The sequence below is a fragment of the Mastomys coucha genome, unplaced genomic scaffold, assembly GCF_008632895.1.
Source record: "Mastomys coucha isolate ucsf_1 unplaced genomic scaffold, UCSF_Mcou_1 pScaffold3, whole genome shotgun sequence".
Classification (NCBI taxonomy): Eukaryota; Metazoa; Chordata; class Mammalia; order Rodentia; family Muridae; genus Mastomys; species Mastomys coucha.
In genome coordinates, this window is record NW_022196909.1 from 27,279,793 (window position 1) to 27,285,395 (window position 5,603).

Here is a 5,603-nt window from a genome sequence, read left to right on the forward strand (position 1 = left end):
AGAGAGGGAAGGGGGAGAGGGGAGAGAGGGAAGGGGGAGAGGGGAGAAGGGAGACAAGGAGACAGGGAGACAGAGAAAATGAACAAGACCCAGAGAGCGATCTGGAGTGATGGGGACCTTTTAAAGGGGGCATGGATAGCTCTGCAAATCTTAGTGGAATCGCTCCCTGCCTGGTGAAGGAATCATCAGTGAAAGTCAGTGAAAGGCAGGCAGATGGAGCGCACCTGATTTACAACAACAAAGATGGAGAAAGCCACAGCTGCTCCTGGAGTTTGGAGGACGATGCTGATGAGAGGGCAGCTGTGTTCACACACTTCCTGCCATGCCCTCCGTGTGAGAGTCCACTGGGGTCCCTCCCTCGCCTCATCTTATAGACTAGCAGAGAAAGCTTGGGCCTGGAATGACATTCCCACTTGAGCCAGGAGACAGTGGTGTGGCTTGTCAAGCACTCAGACCAGTCATCCTGGAGATGCATGGGTTTCGGGGGAGGGCGGTTTGCCATCCTAATACTATAACCAGCAAAGCCACCTGTGTGCTAGGCAGGCATCTATTACGGCGGCATAACAGATTACACAACACAACTTCTGAAAGCAAGCGACAGTATGCATGTGGGTCCCTTGTGGGTCAGGAATCTTTGTGTGGCTTAGGTGGGTGCCTCTGCCTCAAGGGGTCTCATGAGGCTGTAGTTAAAAGTCATCAGGCAGGCTTGCTCTGACCAGATAACCTGACTGGAGGGGAAGACGTGTTCATACCCAACCGGGTGGCTGTAGCCAACGTTCGATTCTTTTCAGGCTATTGAGAGGAGTGCTTCAAATCCTCACTGACTTTGGGATGGAGGGCTTCCTCTGGCTCTTGATACATAGCTTTGATCATACAAGATAGCTCAAAACTTGGTAACTGGCTTTCATGTATGTATGTGTGTATGTACGTACGTATGTATGTGTGTGTACATATGTATGTATGTACGTATGTATGTGTGTACGCATGTATGTGTATATATGTATGTATTTACGTATGTATGTGTGTATGTATGTACGTACATACGTATGTATGTGTGCATATACATATATATGTACGTACGTACGTACATATGTATGTATGTATGTATGTATATATGTAGTTTTGAGCTAGGGTCTTACAATGTAGCCCTCACTAGCCTGGAACTCACTGTGTAGACCAGGCTGACCTCAAACTCATAGAGACCCACCTGCCTCTGCCTCTCCAGTGCTAGGATCCAGGGTGTGAGCCACCTCACCTTGCCCTGCAAATAGCTTTACTTAATGAAAATATTGAAAGGGTGTGGGGCACCCAAGACAGAGGTTACAGGCTTTTTGTATCCACCTTTAAAGGTGGATAACCCTGGCAGGTAACCCCAAAACTCAGGAGGCTGAGGCAGGAAGGGTAAGAACTCCAGGACAGTCTGAAGTGCAAATCAAGACCTTATTACACACGCACATACACACACACACACACACACAAACACACATGAGTGACAATCCACACACCACAATCCATCACCTTTGCAACATTCAGTTCACCAGGAAGAAATTCATGTCCACCACCCCAGGGGTAAGGATTAGACAAAGGAATGTGGACCCAGAGGCAGAGGTCCCTGGGACAATCATAGAGGTGTGTATTAGTTTCGAGGTAACTGAAATCTTGGGTACCTGGAGACCTGATTGATGACTCAGCAGGCGAGAGAACTGCTATGGAGGCTTCAAAACCTGACTTCCCCGACACCCTCACATATTACTTAATTTCCTGTGGCTGTGATAAAGACCACGGCTGGAAGCAACTGAAAACCGTTTTCTTGGTTTACACTTCCCATGACAATCCATCACTGAAGGAAGCCGGGGCAGGGAACTCAAGGCCGGAAGAGAAGCAGGAGCCATAGAAGAACACTGCTGAACTGCCTTGTTCTGTTTCTAGCCCAGACTGCTTTCTTATATAGCCCAGGCTCTACATCCTACATCGATCGTTAACCAAGAAAACGTCTGCGTAGACTTGCCTACGGGCCAATCTTACGGAGGAGGAATTTCTCAGTTAAGATCCCCTCTTCCCAGATGTGTCTAGCTTTGTGTCAAGTTAATGGAAACCAACCAGGGTATTGAGTAGAGATCAAAGGGTAGTATTGGCTTTCACACAGTATCCTCTAACTTACTCACGTGCACTATTGCACACATACACCTGTATACACACGCACAAACGTGCTCATGTGCATGCTCATGTGTGCACACGCACGCACACAGACACCTAGCCTCTTTGGGGCAAGCATACTAGAGCTTGTGCAAAGGAAGGCCAGGTATTTTGTTTGACTCCCAGGCTGGAGCGGGTGTCTCCTTGTTCCCAGTCCATTAAGCTAACTTCTACAGAAGACCCAGCATACCCTTCCTGCCTCACTGAAGGCTCATCTGAACCACCCCTACACACACACACACACACACACACACACACACACACACACACACCCCTACACCGATCACGGACATCCATCCATTCGCCGCTTTCACAGGCCTCCCTGCCCCCACTCCTGAGGCAGAGATTTAGGACGTCTGGGGCCTGGACACAACACCCACTGAGGAAAATTTACTGCCTCTGGAGAACCAGGGCCTGACTTGGGGTCTTGAATGCATCTTTTTCCCCTTTGCCTTTGCTTTATTAGGTTAGTCATTGCTTGAATTGGTTGCCATGGTTTGGGCAAACCCATGGCGACTCTATAATGAAGCCTGAAAGACTTGGACCCCATTTATCATCCTCAGTGTTTGGGAGGCCCGGAGACTCATTTGCCTGCCCCAGGGCCTGGACACCACTCTTCTGCCTGCTCCCCCCCCCCGGGCCCCTTTTGAATGAGGAATGAACAGGTGGCGACTTGGAAGAAGAGAGGAGACCCACACAGGTGGAATGAGAAGCACACTGTGAAGTCACATGCTTAGACATGCATATGCCACACACACACACACACACACACACACACACACACACACACACACACACTGCAGGAGTCTGAACACACACATAGGCAACCACCCAGATGTTTTCTTTCTAGGGAATATAAGACAAAAACATACAAGGAGTTTGCAAGTTCTCTTAGAAATATGGGGACCTGCATCCTGGGAGATCAAGTGTTGCCACATACTCTGTCTACTCCAGGAGTAGTCTAAGCAGCATGGCAGTCCCACAATGCATTGGGGCAGATGGGATGTGGACCAGTGTGGAAACGGAGACACAGAGAGGTTTGGTAACACATTCACAATCAGCCAGGACTGGGCAGCTGGGATAAGGGCCGGAGCCTATCAGACTTATGCTGGAAAACATCTAGAAAGAAGAGCCTTGTGAATTCTCTCATACCCATTGCTCATATTCAGGAATTATCATTTCAGAGTCCATCACAGTGGGCACACATCCTTGCCCACTCCCCTCAGCCCTCCTCCGTGGGTTACGTTGAAGCAACCCAGGAACCACACAGTTCTGACAGTGTGTCCTTCCTTGCTGTCCCCCGACTCCCTTAGACTCTGTGAATTGTAGAATACAGTAGTTGATAATCTTGGGTGTGAAGGCAAAGGCCTAGGTTTCTAATTTAAGCTCCGCCTTTCCTCGGTGTGGCGTTGGACCCACCCAAAGGTCCGAGCAGGTCAATTAGGAATGAAAGGGATCAGTGTTGGCCTCTTGCAGCCTCATTGTCAGAATTAAAATGGCACCCAGACAGTATCTAACATAAGCCAGCACCTGTGCAGACACATGAGGCTCCTGCGACTTCCATTCTGGGGACCACTCTGCCAACCCCAGATGCTGTTGTCCTGGTAAGAGGTCAGCCTTATAGCTATTTCCCTATTTTTAAAAAAAAAGTGTGTATGTATGTGTGTGTGCACGCGCACTCACATGTGCATGTGTTTATGTATGGATCTCTGTGTTTAGGTATGTGTGCATGTGTGTGCGTGTGTATGTGTGTGCGTGTATGTATCTGCGTGTTTGAGTGTGTCATATGAGCGTAGGTGCCTATAGTAACCAGAATAAGGTCCCCCCCAGGTCCCCTAGTGCTGGAATTACAGGCGACTGCGAGCTGTCCAGTGTGAATTCCGACACCCAAACTCAGATCCTCTGAAAAGCAGGAAGAAGTTTTAATGGCAGAGCTATTTCTCCAGCCCTGGAGGGTCAGCCCTTGGCCTTGTGTCCAGGTGACCTGGTGTAAGTCCCTGGAATAGCAGCCAAGTGTCCTCTTGCTACTCCATCTGACACTATGTCCTCAGCAGCGAGCTTGGCTCCAAGTGCTGACATCCCCCAGCCTCAGCTCCTACAACCATGCTTAACTCTGCCACACAAATCTCCCAATTCTCCTCCTCCTTTCGCGTCTTGGGTTTTTAATGGCAGCCTCTTCACTTGATACCACTTGTGAGCACCTTTTATGTGTGTGCACATGTGTGTGAGAGTGTGTATGTGTGTGTGTACGCAAGTGCGCGCGCGTGCTCGATTCCCTGGGTGAGCTCCACCCCATTCTTGAGCTTGTGCTCAGCCATTCAGAGAGATGCCAGGACATCGTGACCGGCCCCCACCCCCGTGGCTCCTGATTGACTGACACACCAGGAGGAAGACTGCTCTCTGGGTAGACTACTGAGGTGCTGCGCTTTCCTGGCAGAGACAGGCAAACAGTCTTTAACATGAGGATGTGCTGGCAGCTCGGGACAGCTTGCAGCTCAGGGAAGGTGGGTAGGTAGCCTGTCTAGGTCCCTGATCTCAGGAGCTGGCCTGTTCCACGGGGGCTTTTGTTTGTCCCAGGAGCCTGGAGGCAGAGTTAGGAAGGGATCTGACTAAAGGGCATAGTTCAGAATGGTCTGGCTGAAGGGCATGGACTCCCTCCAAACTGTACATTTTTAAAAAAAAAATTTTTTTTTTAATGGCAACTCATTGTTACTGGGATAGACTATGCCTTATTCATTGTTGCTGAGGCATGCTATATATGACTCACTGTTACTGGGGTACACAGTATCTGACTCATTACTGGTGTATATTGTATTTGAGTCACTGTTACTTGGGTACACTGTCTCTGACTCACTTACTGGGGTACACTGTCTCTGACTCTCTGTTACTGGGGTACACTGTCTCTGATTCACTGTTACTGGGGTACACTGTCTCTGACTCTCTGTTACTGGGGTACACTGTCTCTGACTCACTGTTACTGGGGTACACTGTCTCTGACTCACTGTTACTGGGGTACACTGTCTCTGGCTCACTGTTACTGGGGTACACTGTCTCTGACTCACTGTTACTGGGGTACACTGTCTCTGGCTCACCTACTGGGGTACACTGTCTCTGAATCACTTACTGGGGTACACTGTCCTGACTCTCTGTTACTGGGGTACGATGTCTCTGACTCACTGTTACTGGGGTACATTGTCTCTGGCTCACTTACTGGGGTACACTGTCTCTGATTCACTGTTACTGGGGTATACTGTCTCTGGCTCACTGTTACTGGGGTATACTGTCTCTGACTCTCTGTTACTGGGGTACACTGTCTCTGACTCTCTGTTACTGGGGTACACTGTCTCTGACTCTCTGTTACTGGGGTACACTTCTCTGGCTCACTTACTGGGGTACACTGTCTCTGA